The sequence below is a fragment of the Silene latifolia genome, chromosome 10 (assembly GCF_048544455.1).
Source record: "Silene latifolia isolate original U9 population chromosome 10, ASM4854445v1, whole genome shotgun sequence".
Lineage (NCBI taxonomy): Eukaryota > Viridiplantae > Streptophyta > Magnoliopsida > Caryophyllales > Caryophyllaceae > Silene > Silene latifolia.
Genome location: NC_133535.1, coordinates 27,264,828 through 27,281,505, shown reverse-complemented (window position 1 = coordinate 27,281,505; position 16,678 = coordinate 27,264,828). Strand labels below are relative to the sequence as shown.

At 36.3% G+C, this 16,678-nt stretch overlaps 1 long non-coding RNA gene and 1 pseudogene across 1 annotated transcript; both read right to left on the bottom strand.

Annotated features, from left to right (window-relative positions):
• Positions 1 to 1,041: 1,041 nt before the first annotated feature.
• Positions 1,042 to 3,451, bottom strand: LOC141607340 (putative WRKY transcription factor 21; annotated as a pseudogene).
• Positions 3,452 to 10,159: 6,708 nt separating this feature from the next.
• On the bottom strand, positions 10,160 to 10,800 carry LOC141608899 (uncharacterized). The gene is made up of 3 exons (XR_012527052.1): positions 10,684 to 10,800; positions 10,428 to 10,557; positions 10,160 to 10,320 (listed from the first exon to the last, which is right to left on the bottom strand). It is a non-coding gene; the product is annotated as an uncharacterized LOC141608899 (long non-coding RNA).
• Positions 10,801 to 16,678: the final 5,878 nt, after the last annotated feature.

Genomic DNA, 16,678 nt, shown 5'->3' with positions numbered 1-16,678 from the left:
CAATCAGTTAAAAAAGGCCCATTCGCTTTCCAAACCCGTACATCACTTTTTATCTCAAACTCTCTCTCTTTTAGTCCCTTCTCCAACCACTTAACACCGGCAGCCGGCAACACGAGACGCCGGCAACGACGTCCTATGGGCTATGTCGCCGGCGTTATGATGCATTCCGCCGACGCACCTCTGGTTCCGGCCATCGCCGACGCGTCACTTTAGTCCCTTTCTCACCGGAGTTTCACCCTCACACGATTTCCCTGCTGACGAAAATCAGCAACCACCCCACGGTGCCCTTGTTCGTCTGACACCGGCGTACCCCTCACAAACACATCCTCTTGCTTTCTAATTTCATACTTCACTCTTCTCCTCGGCTAAAGCTACTACTTTTCAGATTTGTGCTATTAGAACGGAGCTTCGGTGGCGGCTTTCCGGTGGACGGGCGAAGAGAAAAGGTCAGATTCATAGGGTGATTGCTTTTGGGCTTAAATTTGATTAATCACACCTTCTAATTTCAAATTTGTCACTTTTATTGATTTTCTAATTTCTGTTTTGGTATTTGATGGATGTTGTGCATCTGGTAGTAAGACCTTGTGTATCGTGTATCCGGACGCATTTTTCCTGCTCATTAGTTATTACTATCGGATACACATGTTATTACTATCGGATTACTACGTGTAGCCGGTAGTAAGACCATGTGTATCCGGTAGTTTTACCATGCTAAGTGACTATGTACTGTAGGTAGATACTTCATATATATGTTTTACTAAACAATTTTCTGATTTTGATGGTAGATATTTAATGTATATTACCCAATTGCATATGTGCTATGTCATCTTTGAAACTATCTGATTTATGCTGCGATAATGAGTCATAAAATTATATGGGAGAGGGAATCCGCTCTCAATTAAATGACCGTAAGGCAATTTTATTTTAAACTGTAATTTGTCTTCCTTTTGGATTATCGATAGGCTGAAAAATAAGGACCGAAATCAATAGCATCTTTGAAGAATCTGAAAACATTGCTGTTGTTATGATGTTTGCGTGCAGAGAACTACTATCACCTTCTCATTTGGTGACATGTACTTTGACAGAGGACTATGATGCAAATGAGGAGGTGCTCCGGCAATTCGACGCACCTAAGAGTATACCTAGCTAGGTAAAGATATGTATCTAATAACGGAGTGTATCTAGCTAGCTAAATGTATGTATCTAGTAACTTAAAGGAATGTATCTAGCTAGCTAAGGATATGTATCTAGTAACTTAAAGGAGGAATAACTTAAAAGGCGGAGTGTATCTAGTAACTTAAAAAAGTGTATCTAGCTAGCTAAATGTATGTATCTATCAATATAAAGGAGTGTATCTAGCTAGCTAAATGTATGTATCTTTCAATATAAGGGAGTGTATCTAGCAAGATAAAGGTATGTATCTAGTAACTTAAAGAAGTGTTTCTAGCTAGCTAAAGGTATGTATTTAGCAATTTATAGTAGTGTATCTAGCAAGATAAAGATATGTATCTAGCAAGATAAAGATATGTATCTAATAACTTAAAAAGTGTATCTATCCTAAAGTATGACGGGAAAGGGTTTAGGGTTGGAGCTAATAAAGTCACTATGATTTCATGGATAAGTTTCCTTAATCCCACACTCGGAATGGTACATTATTGTATAAAGGAACGGATAATAACATCACAATGACATTGTCCTAGTTTTCTAACTCTCAAGGGGTCCTCGAGATGGCAGTATTGGAAGCGGGTGAAGATGACAACATAACATCGTTTTTATGTCACTTCCTTAATTATTTTCGAGGCAGTTTGATCACTTATCTATATAGAATTACAATTGAAACCCAAAATTTCTAATAGATTACACAAACCGTTACAAAAATAAATAAGGCCGAAAACAATATAGCGCCACCTGTTTTTCCTTGTATAATTTATGCTAATCCTAAAATGAGAACATGTTTCTCCTGCTGTAACATACTCTGTCAATGCTAAGCAATCAGTGTTCACCGACTACATAAGCTGGCAGTAAAATGCGTAATACCGAGGCTTGTGAAGCATTCCTGAAGGTGTGAGATTGGCCTAATCGAAATATCATCGTGCGTAACTCGCCTACACCCCATAGGTGACCATCATCATGCTGTAACTCGCTTACACTCCGCAAGAACGACCCTCCCTGTAAATAAATCCCAGCCCAACATCATCCATACCAAAGATAGCAGCATCAATATTTAATTTAATCAAGCACGCACTCTGTTTATCCCAAGCTCCTCTGCCCACACCAAGAATGGGGTTAACAATACGGGCTGTAACCTTCTCCTGATAGCAAATATATTCTCCAATCAGTGTATAGAAGCTGAACACGAGAACATTCAGACGGTTTATATCTTCTTCAAAAACTTTTGCATTCCTACATGCCCAGATTGCCCAAATAGTAGTGAGAAATTTGCGTTTCTGGTCACCATCTAACCTTTGCAGCAGCCAATCAATCGTCTCAGCACAGCAGTCCATGGGGGTTTTAGTAATAACACTCAGAAAATCACTATTATGCAATAGTCTCCTAGTTTCATTACAATGGAATAAAATGTGGAGACTCGTTTCCTCTGCATCGCTACCTAGCCTACAGATTCGATCGTCACAACAATGATAAGTGACCAGCTTTTTCTTGACAGCGAGAATATCAACGCAAGCTCTCCAGATAAAATGGGCAAATTCCGCTCCCTCCTCCGCCAACACGTATGGAAAAACAAGCTACTGAATCTACCAAGATCTAACCTTTTCTTCGAACAATGAAATTTTCCAATGCTCCTATATTTCACACTCTCAATCTCACCAGTACCAGAGCACCTCTTCTTATACTGACTCAAACTATTCAAACTAAACCCGCTTCCATCCAAATTAGCCACACTCCCATCAACACTCAACGATGAAATAAATGATCGAGTAGACGACAACGTTGGTGTACAACTAGAATTATCAAAATTCAGATTAATCCCACTATTACTTCTACCCACCATTTCAGCTTGATGCTTCATTTGCTGCTGTTGCTGGAAATAATGTGCATTTACATTCGGAATATGACTGACCTGAACCCGTGATTTCCCGCTGGAGTTCAACTCTAATGACAAACTATTCCCCAAAGACAAACAACTTCTCCCAGTTGTTGAACCATTCTCTTGAACACAACCCTCATTCGAGTCGATTTTAAACAACTGAAAACCCTTATTAACAGATTGATTTCGCTCAATCTTTGGACTATTTCAGGTTTCTACGAAACTGGTTTCGACTACAGGAGTACTCCTAATTGGCTTCACTATCCTAGCTCTAGCATGTCCTACTCCATTGCCAAGATTTGACAAAACTCTCTTGAATCTACTCACAGTTTGCTCAGTTTCAGCAGCTAAACATTTATACTTAGTATGATTTTCATAAGGTTGAGCTATGATACTAAGAACTTTATATCAAGCAATGGAATACATTTAAAATTGAAAAGAATGTAAAATAACTAACCAAACTAATGACAATTATGTAAGATTTTGAGCCAAATAGATTAAATTTTGACCGAACTTCAATTTAATTGTGGTTGTGTAGCGACAAACAGGTCGACGACGGTGGAGTACCAGTTATTGGAAGCAAGAAGATGACGGAGCTCCGGCGACGATGGAGTAGGTGGCCGACGGTGAAGACAGGTGGTGATGGTGGTGGTGGATAAAGGTGAGGGAGGTTAGAGGTTTGGGAATACATTTGAAGGAAAAGGAGAAATGACAGGAGTTTAATTTAAACTTGTGATTAATTTGATCCAAGGGCTGAAAATTAGTTCGTAAGTTCGCACCGAACCTTTAGTTAAATACGAGATCATATATATATATATATATATATATATATATATATATATATATATATATATATATATATATATATATAGTATTAGGATCAAATGAGTCCTCCTCAGTGTGAGTCATAAGTTCTTTAGGCGCTTGGATGAGCGAAAATGATAATTGAGATTTACACAAAAAAAAAAGGAGATTAAAGCTAATTAAACCACTCTCTCACTACCCATACTAATTAATTCTAATTAATCACTAATTCAATATATATACATTTTCCTCCCACCTACTTATCTCTCATCCACACAATTTCCCTCATATTTTATCTCAAAAACCTCTCATCTCTCAAAATCCAAAAAAATTCAAAAACAAAAAAATCAAAAAATTTTCCCTCCTTTTCTTCCCAACCCAACCCACCGGCTACCACCACCTCCCACCCCGCTGCCACTGTCTCCCTTCCCGCCGCCAATAACCCACCACAACCACCACCACCGCATACCCACACCCACCACCACCACCGAAACTACCCCACTCCTACTCCACTCCCGTCGCAAATACCGCCACACACCACCACAACACCTCACGACATCAACAACAACACCTTACGACGTCAACAACAACACCACCACCACCGACTCCTCAAAAAATCGAGATCACCACCACGACGACTTATACCACACGCACACACCACAACCGCCTCCGCCCTCCATACGTGCTGCCGCGCGCACCACTAGCATGCTCATCCTCCTCTCGTCTCAGATGTGAGATGATGACGACGGTTTCGTCCTCCTCTCGTCTCATATCTGAGATGGTGACGACAGTTGTGGTGGCTCAAGGCAAGGCGGATTTTTTCTCATCTTGGTTTCAAGATCTGTTTGTTTTTTTTTTTTTTTGTTTTTTTTTTTTTAAATGTTAGGTGTATGTTGTTGTTGTGTTTATCGTGGCTTTTTTTTTTTTAAGAAATCTTTTCTTATATATATATATATATATATATATATATATATATATATATATATATATATATATATATATATTAGTTTTGTGTTAGGGTGAGTGGAGGCTGCCTTCTTTTTTAGTTAAGTTGTGTTGGTTTTGTTTTGATAACGGAAATTTGAGTTTGTTTTTAACAAAACAAATGAAAGAGTTAGATCTAGTTTTGAATAGTTAAACCTAGATCTATTTTTTGTTTTTCCATATTTTCTTTATATTTGTTGTTTTTTATGTTCTAATAAAGTTAAAATTACACTTTTTTCTGTTAAAATTACACTTTTTTCTGCTAGAATAACACTTTTTTCGGCTAAAATTACACTTTTTCTGCTAAAATTACACTTTTTGTTGTTAGAATTACACTTTTTTCTGTTAAAATTACACTTTTCTTCATTAAAATTACACTTTTTTCTGTTAAAATTATACTTTTTTCTGCTAGAATAACACTTTTTTTGGCTAAAATTACACTTTTTCTGCTAAAGTTACACTTTTTGTTGTTGTTAGAATTACACTTTTTTTGCTTAAAATTATACATTTTTCGGCTAAAATTACACTTTTTCTGCTAAAATTACACTTTTTGTTGTTAGAATTACATTTTTTTCTGTTAAAATTACACTTTTCTTCATTAAAATTACACTTTTTTCTGTTAAAATTATACTTTTTTCTGCTAGAATACCACTTTTTTCGGTTAAAATTACACTTTTTCTGCTAAAATTACACTTTTTGTTGTTAGAATTACACTTTTTTCTGTTAAAATTACACTTTTCGTCATTAAAATTACACTTTTTCTGTTAAAATTATACTTTTTTCTGCTAGAATAACACTTTTTTCGGTTAAAATTACACTTTTTCTGCTAAAATTACACTTTTTGTTGTTGTTAGAATTACACTTTTTTCTGTTAAAATTACACTTTTCTCCGCTAAAATTACACTTTTTGTTGTTGTTAGAATTACACTTTTTTCTGTTAAAATTACACTTTTCTCCGCTAAAATTACACTTTTTTCTGTTAGAATTACACTTTCTACTATTGGACTAATGTTACACTCTCAATAATGGACTTGGTCATATTCTCATATTCTCATTGAACTAATGTTACACTCTCAATGGACTAAAATTACATTCTCAGTGGACTGAAATTATACTTTTCTGGACTAAAATTACACTTTTCTGGACTAAAATAACACTCTCATTGGATTGAAATTACATTTGCCTGGACTAAAATAACACTCTCATTGGACTGAAATTACACTTTTCTTGACTAAAATAACACTTTTTGTCGTTAAAATAACACTCGTAAAATGCTAAAATTACAATAAGTTGTGATAAAATTACAAAAATTTAAAATATTATTCGTCAAAATCAGTCAAAAAAGACTGGAGTTAAACTCTCATTGGACTGAAATTACGCAAAATTCTCGTAAACATTCCTTAAAATTACAAATTTCAAAATAATATCCGTCAAAACCGCTTCGTAGATTAAAGTTACACTTTTTGCTGTTAGAATTACACTCGTAAAATCCTAAAATGTCGAAAACTTGTCTCAAAAAAAAAACCAAAAAAAACTGAAACTGGAAAAGTGTTAACAAAATTTCCATAAACTTTGAAGTATAAGATAAATGGTGGTGTTAATTGTGTATGATAATGAATTAGTAAATGTATTATTAAATCTAGAGAGAGAAGTGAATTAATTAGTGTTAAGTGTGTTTCTTACTTTCAATCTCAAGCATCCACCAAGCATGATCTAAGGGATATGAGAGGGACTTATGGACTCAAAAGATATGAAGAACTTATAAGAACTTTTTCTCTCTCTCTCTCTCTCTCGATATATATATATATATATATATATATATATATATATATATATATATATATATATATATATTGTATCTTTGAGAATAATGATATCTGTTATAAGTTGATAATTTAACTATATCATTAACTGCTATACTATCACTTGCTTTACATTACCGAAACACTGGATTACAACTTCCTCGATCTACCTCTTTGTTAGCACTTCAGAAAAATGAAAATAAACACTTTCCACATAACACAAACTATAGTGCAAAGGGTATTATACTTGAATCGGTCCATTTTCATAATCCATTTCTGTAAAAAAAAACAATTCTTTTATTATTACTAATAAAGAGTAATTTCTTTTATTACATAATGAGACCATCTCATAGTGTGAGACGTCTCAAGCAATAATTACTGTCTACATAAACCTGAATTCTGTTAACACAATACTTTATCCTAAATTCATTAGAAGATATTGAATTAAAATCGATACTAACAAAGATTATTTTAACAAAAATTAAAATGACTATTAATTGAGCAACCCTAATACCTCAAAATGAAGTAGTGAATTGACATGTCAATATGTTACCTTGTTAAATCTTCCCACTGTCCAAGCCACTTTGCTCCTATAATGCATGCCGTCCACTCATTTGATTTAGTTTACTTTTTCTGCCCGACCTTTTTCTTTCAGTTGGTAATATAATCACATGTCAAATTTAAACTTTGGATAATATAATCTTGCCCTAATATAATCAGAGTAAATAATGATTGGATATCAGAGTTTAAATAATTCGGGTCATATGCCATATGTAGTAGTGGAAATTCTCGCTTCACCTATAAAAATTTTAAAAAATGTTTCACTTTATTGCCCAAGTTATTTACAGAATGAATATAAACAATTTTTACAATAATTATTTTGGCCGAGATTTAGCATGTAGATATTCTGTTAATGGGGTATATATGGCAATGTTTGGGGGTAAACGGAAAGAATATTCAATCAATCGGTCAATGATTTTCTCCTATTTTATAAATAATTTTATATGAGATAAGATTGGTTTAAAATCAAGTGATTCTTTCCTAGTGAAACACTCAACATTTAATATAGATTACAGAATAGCTTTTGTCCATAAATAACTGCAATTGTGTAATTATAGGCTAATTATTTGGGTAAATGTAGACCAAGTTAGGTAAAGAATATTAGTGACCTTAATTAGATAAGGTCATGATCTATTTTGAAATTTTTCTGTGTGGATTAGTGTAACTGGCTTTCTAATTCATAATTCATAGGATTTCATTTTTTAAGTCAATCTTAAAGTGAACCAAGACTCCTTAATCGAAAAGCAAAAATTTGGCCGAAAAATGCATTCAACATAATAGTAAATATTTCCATATCTTTAAAAAAGTGAAGTTTTTTGGTTTGATTTGAAATTGATAAGATTTCTTTTTAAAGTCAATTAAGTTAAATTGTTATAGTGTGCATTATGTATGCACAAATTCTTATTTCAGACCGCCATATCCGTCTGAAATGATCAGACGGATACCATTTTCTCCCACAAAAAAACCCATTTAGGGTGTGAGTGGGAAAGCACATGGGGGTGTCCCACCACCCATGTGCTTCTCACTTATGAGAGGTCTTATTGCGATATGAAATAAGACGGTCTTAAGCAAGACGGACTGTTATGTATGATAATACTCCCTCCGTACCATACAAATGGTAACGTTTTAAAAAAATGGGGTTTTTAAAAAAAGAGGGTAAAAGAAGGGGTAAAGAGGGAAGAAAATAGGTGGGGTATGTAATTGTGGGTTTAATTGTGAGTTGGTAGGTGGGGTATGTAGTGTCATTTTATGTAAATATCAAATGGGTATAAGGATAATTTGTAATATTGTGGGCCAAATAAGAAATGTTACCATTGGTGTGGTACGGCCGTATTAGGTAAGTGTTACCATTGGTCTGGTACGGAGGGAGTATAACATTTTAATTACATATGATGATTTAATATTTTAAATGACACATGGCAGAGTATTAGGCTGATGACACGTGACATAGTATTACGCTGCTGGTTTCAGCTTTAATATAATATATGATATGATAGTATGAAATTAATATAGTTAACGGAAAGGTTACACACTACAAAAAGAATTAAAACAGGCGACTGATTTTGGCGACTGAAATCAGTCGCCAAAATCAATTTGGCGACTGAATTCAGTCGCCAAACGTCAGTCGCGGACCTTAGTCGCCTTTTCTAGCTTTGGCGACTAAAGTCGGTCGCCAAATTTGGCGACTGAAAAATCAGTCGCCAAATGCCAAAAATGGCAACTGATAGTGTAGTCGCCAAATTGGCGACTGATTCAAGGTAGTCGCCAAATTGGCGACTGAATAGCAGTCGCCAAATGGCAAATCAGTCGCCTTTTTTGGGTGACGTAGCGATTTAATTTGAGCCAATTTGGCGATCGATTTTGGATTTGGCGATCGCAAGTCGATCGCCATTTTGGCGACTACCTTGAATCAGTCGCCAAATTGGCGACTGAATTTCAGTCGCCAAATCCCAAATCAGTCGCCAAAGCCACTGTATGTTTTGGTGGTTTTTTTCGTTTTCATTGCTAGCCAAATATTTACAACCTGCATACAAACCGATGTTCCACAACACCATACATCCCATTTCAACACACACAACACCATACATTTCAACCCAACACCTCCCAATTTCTCAAACTTCATTTCATATATTGAAAATGAAAGTTTTATAAGCTAAGCTATTCTAAATGTTCAAGTCTAAAGTGTTCAAGTTTTACAAACTTACATGCTAAAATCATCTTACTTGGAAGCCAACACCGGCTCCACTCCCCCCATGTGGACCATGCGGATCATTTGGATCGTAGTTGGATCTAGGTCCGGGGTTACAACCTTGCCACCAATTCTCAAACATTTCCATTCTTTCCTTCATTTTCCGGAATTCTTCATCACATTTGGCAAGTTCTTCATCACGTTTGGCATCACGTTCATCACGCTCTCTTATTTGACTTTGAAGTTGACTAATAATTCCCGGTTGATACGTGTTCTTTGGGAATTGTTGAAGTCGATCTTCTACGCGTTTTCTCATAGAAAGTCGGTGTTGAACTTCCGGTACCATACACGTGCCCTTTCTTGAAGCCATCCACCAACTCATACCATATGTCATTGTCCGGTCTTTACGGATTGGCGGCTTTTTCTCGTTCAAATGCTTCCTACAATATTAAACAAATGGTAGTAAGTTAATATGGTAACCACCTTATATACGACATTTTAAAAGAGAATAAATTAACAAAAATTAAGTGTTACGGAAAACTTACATATAATTGCTTGTCTTTTGGCTTAGTCCAAGTTCTAACCCCTTTTCCGTCAACTCTGGAATGCGTGTCCAGAAACAGTTCGATCACCGTCGCAAAATTTGTGACTTCTTCTTTCCTCTCTGAATGAAAAAAAAACATACATATTATAAAATCAACAAAAAATCTAACATAAAATAAACATGTTGCATTGAAAACAAAAAAAAAAGTGTAAAATAATAGACAAAGTACTTACACCCAACATACGATTCCAGAACGATCGTGAACCCGCGTAATGAGTAGGCTCGTTCACGGCGTCTTCCTTTCCTCCTCTTTTGTTGAGGGATGCTTGCTTAGACTTCTTCTGAAAAGCTTCACTTTTGGTATGCTTTATTAAGCCTTCATACTTGTCACCTGCAATTACACATATGAAATCATAACTAATAAGTTATTGATATTATTTATAATATAAGAGAGTATATGCTAATTAATACAAATAACAAAACAAGTTAATTAAATACCTTTCATGTGGTCTGGTTCCTTTGGGCGCCTAACTACCTTCCAAATCACGTCCTGATATCGTCGAGTACCGACGTCATTGTACCTGATACGGACATTCTGTTCTTGAGACGGTGACCAAGCAAATGATAACTACAAAAAAAAAAAAGCGACAAAATTTCATATTAGTATAAAATAAAAGTATAACCTTGGTTCTTAAAAAATTTATCAAAATTAATTATTTGGTTTCTAAAACAAAGAATTACGGAAAATATATACCCGAAAGTTATTGAACCACGCCTCTCTTTGTGCATGAGAAGCTTGTGTCCACGATGTAGGAATTGGACCCACGAAATTAGTCTTCGTGCTTTTCGTGACACCTCGTATCACGCAATCGTCCATAAAACTCGCATTTATTTTGAACATGTAAAATTACAAAAAAAAAAAAAAAAAAAAAAAAAAAAATAGTAGACTAATAAAGAATAAAACTTACCATAATCCCGTCGGCTCAAGAATCATCCGATGATCCGAAGTGTACCGTATCGGCACCCGTCTTTGGCTCGTCGGTAGCGTCGGTCTCCTCACCGTCACCGTCTGTCTACATCGGATCCTCCGCGCACAAACTCCTCCTCCCGCTCCGGACGCGTACTCTGTCCTCCTTCCGAGCCGCCTCCACGCTTCCTACTTCGACTGCTCCGGCCATCTGCGAGTAATACAAATAAAAATTAACACAAATAATGATAAATGAAAATTATACGAACTTCTAAATTTTAATAATTTACTCTTGAGGAATACAAAATTATACCAATTTAATCATCATCCTCATCCTCTTCCTCATCCTCATCATCGTCATCATCATCATCATAATCATCTTCATCTCAAAACCCCTCGTCCTTCCTCCTTTTCTCCTCCTCCCTTCTCCTCCTCACCTCATCTTCCCCCCTCCTCTCCTCCTCTTCTTCCCTTCTCTCCTCCTCCTCCTCCTCCGCTTCATCATCCCCGTGAGTCTCTCTTCCACATCATAATATTCTTCCTCTTCCATGTCTTCACCATCTTTATTCTCATGCTCATAGTTGATTTCATCGGGTGGAGACAAAAGCGTTTCATTTGAAACGTTTTCTTCTTGGAAAAAAGTTGTATCAACTTGTGACCGTGCCTTTGTCTTAAAGATTGCACACCACGCATTTTGATTTCTATCATTTGTTAACATACAATAGCTAGATTAGTTATTATTATTAATTTTAATTTAAAAGTAGCTAGATTATCTTAATTACCTTTCAAATGGATACATCCACCTATATTGGACGGGTCCCCCAACTTTGGCTTCATATGGTAAATGAACCGGTAGATGCTCCATGGAGTTAAAAAATGCAGGAGGAAAGATCATTTCAAGCTTACACAATATCTGTGGTATTTGCTCTTCTAGACGAATCATGTCATCAACACATATTGAAGAGGCACATAAATCTCGGAAGAATTGACTAATCTCAACAACTGCATTCCAAACGTTTGTCGGCACGAGGTGTTTCAAAGCAACGGGTAATAATCGCTCCATGAATACATGACAATCATGACTTTTCAAGCCTTGCAACTTGACTTCTTAAGATCAACACATCGACTAAAATCGATGCATACCCATCAGGAAACTTCAAATTTTGTAACCACTCACACAATACTTTTCTCTTAGCTTTGTCGAGAGTGAAAATGGATGTTGGCTTAGACCCGTCGCCGCGAATGTGTAATTTGGGACGATGACAAAATTTCTGCAAATCTTTTCTAGAAGCAATGCTATCACATTTTTCACCTTCTACATCCATGATCATGTCAATTAGTTGCTCAAAGAAATTCTTTTCTATGTGCATTACATCCAAATTATGTCTTATCAACATTGTCTTCCAATAAGGAAGGTCCCAAAGAATGCTTCTTTTAAACCAACCGTTTTTCTGCTTTTTCAATTCTTTAAATTCTTCCTCGGTACCATCAATAGGGGATGGTAAATCACATACCGTCTTCCATATCTCATCCCCAGGCACTCGTTTCGGAGGGGCATCAAGCACCTCTTTACCTTTTGTGAAAGCTTTCTTGTTCTTCCTATGTGGATTTCCCTCTCGTAAGAAGCATCTATGACAATCAAACCAGCTTATTTTCTTGCTATTGGGAAGCCAAAATGCTTTACTTTCCTCCATGCAACAAGGACATGCTTTTTGTCCTTGTGTAGACCACCCAGATAGCATACTATAGGCGGGAAAATCATTTATTGTCCACAAAAGGGAAGCTTTAAGTTGAAAATTTTGTTTTTTAGACACATCATAAGTTTCCACCCCAACTTCCCACAAATATTTCAACTCCTCCACCAATGGTTGTAAATAAACATCCAAATTACGTTTCGGGCTTTTTGGTCAGGGAACAATAAGTGACAAGAAGATAAATGGTCTTTTCATACATAACCAAGGTGGTAAATTGTATGGTGTGACCATAACGGGCCAACAAGAATACTTCCTCCCAAAATTACCGAAAGGATCAAATCCATCCGTACACAAGCCAAGTCGTACATTGCGGGGTTCCTTGGCAAAATCGGGATACATCGATCAAATCGTTTCCATTCTTCCCCATCACTAGGATGACTCATCTTCCCTGGAGCACGTGGGTTTTCTTTGTGCCATCTCATTTGTTCGGCAATGTTTTTGGTGGCATAGATTCTTTGAAGTCTTGGTGCGAGAGGAAAGTAAAACAATTGGTTACATGCTATTGGTTTCTTACTCTTTTTGGCCCTCTTACTACCGTTGCCTTTTTTCAACACCAAAACTGTATCTCCTTCACTTGTCTCATATCTATCCGCCCCACAATCTTTACATTTGTCAAGCAAAGCATCATCTTTCCAAAATAGCATACATCCTTCGGGACATGCATCAATCTTTTCATGCGTAATCGAAGACCTTTAACTACTTTTTTGGTAGTATAGAAACTTCGGGTCATGATATTATCATCGGGGAAAGATTCCTCAAGTAACGAGGCAATGCCATCAACAGCAACAAATGGCATATTGAACTCACATTTCAAGGTAATTAGCCTAGAAGCGGCTTGTAACAATGTCTTTCTGCTTCCTTCATACAAGGGTTTTACGAGGCTTTTAACATGTCAAGAAAGGCTTTTGCTTGTGGGTGTGGCGGTTGTTCTTCAGAAATAGTTGTATGGTCATCACTATTAAAAATAGTGGAATCCATAGCATCAACAACCATCTCTCTATATGGGTTCTCATCATTTTGTATTTGTTGGGTGTGAGTTTGTTCATGAATTGGAGAATATGCTTCTCCATGTGAAATCCAATTGTAATAATTTGGCTTAAACCCGTTTATAATGAGATGTTCTTCTACTACAATGTCAAGTTGGTATTTCAGGTTTTTGCATTTGGCACAAGGGCACCTAAGTTTTTTGTCTACCAAGTCATATTCATCTTGTTGTTTAGCAAATTCAATAAACTCGCTAACACCCTTTATAAATCTAGCGGTAGGACGTCTTTTCTTATTGGAATGGTCTAATCTTTCTTCATACATCCATGAACGTTCCAATCTCTTCATTTTAATCTAAAGAAGACCCCAAAGTAATTTAAACATTTTTAAAAAATAACAATAATATTACATACAAAATTTAAACATTATACTCCACATTATACAATAAACATATGAAAACAATATATAAATATTGTCAATAAGTAATCCATCTTCGAATGGGGTCCTTATCACTCCAACCTAAACCCGTCAATGTACATTTCAAGTCACTAGCAAACACACTTGTAATTTATTAATGAGGAAAAATTCGGCGACAATTCCCTTGAGTTCTCCAAATACACATATACATGTATTCGGAGAACATTAAAGGGATCGCCACCAAACTCATTCCTCATTAATAAATCACAAGTACGTGTTTACTACCTAAATGACTTGAAACGTACAAAGACAGACCCAAAATGGGGACTATTCAAGAATTACTCCTAATGAGTAATTCTTGAACGGGTACTAAGTCAACATCAAATCAAACAACAACACAATCAAGTACTAAATTAATTAAGTCAATCAATAGCCCAATTCAACCACACAATAAAGGCTTCTATCCTAAAGTCCGTAACATAATTTGAACTAAAATTAGTAAATTTAAAAGGTAACTGGTAAGAGGAGGTTACCTAATCAAGTAAAAGCAAAAATGAAAAGAAAACAAGAAGCAACAGCTACCGCAGACGGTGGTGCCTAAGCATGTGACAACCCTGAAAAGAGAAAAGAAAAACAAAAATAACAAGGTTATTCTACCTCAATTCATCAATAACATGAATTATCAAACTAAATTTATCAAAATCAAGTCCTAAAGAAGGTTCTACTTAGCTAATAGATAATTTCTCTTAATCCAAAAGACGGTTCCACTTAGCTAATTCCATTAATGCAAAAGACGGTTTCACTTAGCTTAATATTAATAATAATAAGACGGTTTAATTAGTAATAATAATAATAATAATAATAATAATAATAGTAATAATAATAATAATAACAATAATAATAATAATACTAATACTAATAATAATACTAATACTAATACTAATACTAATACTAATAATAATAATAATAATACGGTTTCACCAAGGCCCACCGCACCCACGGACCACCGCCACCCACGGACCACCGCCACCCTTCCCCCACCGCCACCCACGGCCGACCAAACCCCCACCCATAACCCTAAACCTAAACACAAACCCCCTTAATCATTCCCTTTTAATTCAAACACAAATTAAACTAAATCTAACTACAAATTAATCTAACATACTAACTACAAATAAATCTAACAAACTAACCACAAATTAATCAAACTAACTACAAATTAATCTAACAAATTAAACTAATTAAACTGAAATTAAACAAAAAAAAACTAACCTAATTAAAGAGAGTGATGGAGGCAATGAGAACGGTGGTCACGGTGGTGGAAGTGGTGGAAGTGGTGGTGTGGTTGTGTGGTTGTTGTCGTCGCCTTAATCGCCCGTTGCTGCTTCCTCTCTTTTTTTTTTTTTTTGTTTCGAAAGAGTAAAGCAGGAGAGAGGAGTTCCGTTTTTCTATAAAAAAATTTGGCGACCGAAAAGCCATTTGGCGACTGAAATTCAGTCGCCAATTTGGCGACTACTTTTAAATCAGTCACCAAATCTGATTATCGGTCGCCAAATTAGATTCCCCTTTTAAAAAAATCAGTCGCCAAATTAGCGACTGATTTCAGTCGCTAATTTGTGAATCAGTCGCCAATTTGGCGACTACCAATATCAGTCGCCAAATTTCGGTCGCCTGTTTTAGTTTTTCTTGTAGTGATATGAGGTCCTTAACTGGATAATTTAGAAGTTTAGGTCTTTAATGTAACACCCCCTCATACCAAGGTGCCTTACCAGGACCACCCTACCATGAAAGTGTGTTACCATCTCGGTTGCCCGAGGCTAGTACATATCAAAAGCGTCTGAACTGAGCACATTTATTAAGGTACCGTAAGGTATAAAAGTTTACATCAACCAAATCCCAAACTGTTACAATAAAATAAACCAAATGTCTGACAACTAAGAAATCAAAACTAAGACTCGGACGGTGATGCTACGACTGGTGATGACAACTCTCCCATGACTGCCCCAAGCTCACCAATAGCAATACCTGTCAAGTCTGCTCACCATCCCCGAATGGATCACAGCAGATTCCACAAACAACAACGGGGTCAGTATTACTCAATCACTATAAGACAAACAAACACGGTAACCAGCTGATCATCCTCCAATCCCAGTCTCCCAATCTCACACAGTAACCGACTACACACCGGAGTGTGTAGCCCTGCCAGATTACCCATCGCAACAGGTAATCCTCGCCGCCAGTGGGTGACCGCAGCCGATCCCACCTAGTCCAGCTCATCAACGAGCGACTAACAATCCCTGTCCATTAATGTGCACATCCCCTCCCGTGGCGGGTTCCACGGAGGGCGAACTAGGGTGTGAAGCCACTCCCGCAAGTGACTCCACCACAATCACAATCACACAGCACCACGGCTGTCACAACACCTCCACACCAACACCGTCACAACAACGCCCATACTCCGATGATCAGCAGACAACAATAATCATAAAACAATCATGTCTTAAACAATGAACAGTAAACTGAGTAGGGAGAACCCTACCTTAGCAATCAACAGTAGAACGGAAATCGAACAATCAGAAAGGCTCCTCTATGAAGTCTTCTCCTATACAATAATCACATAACACAAT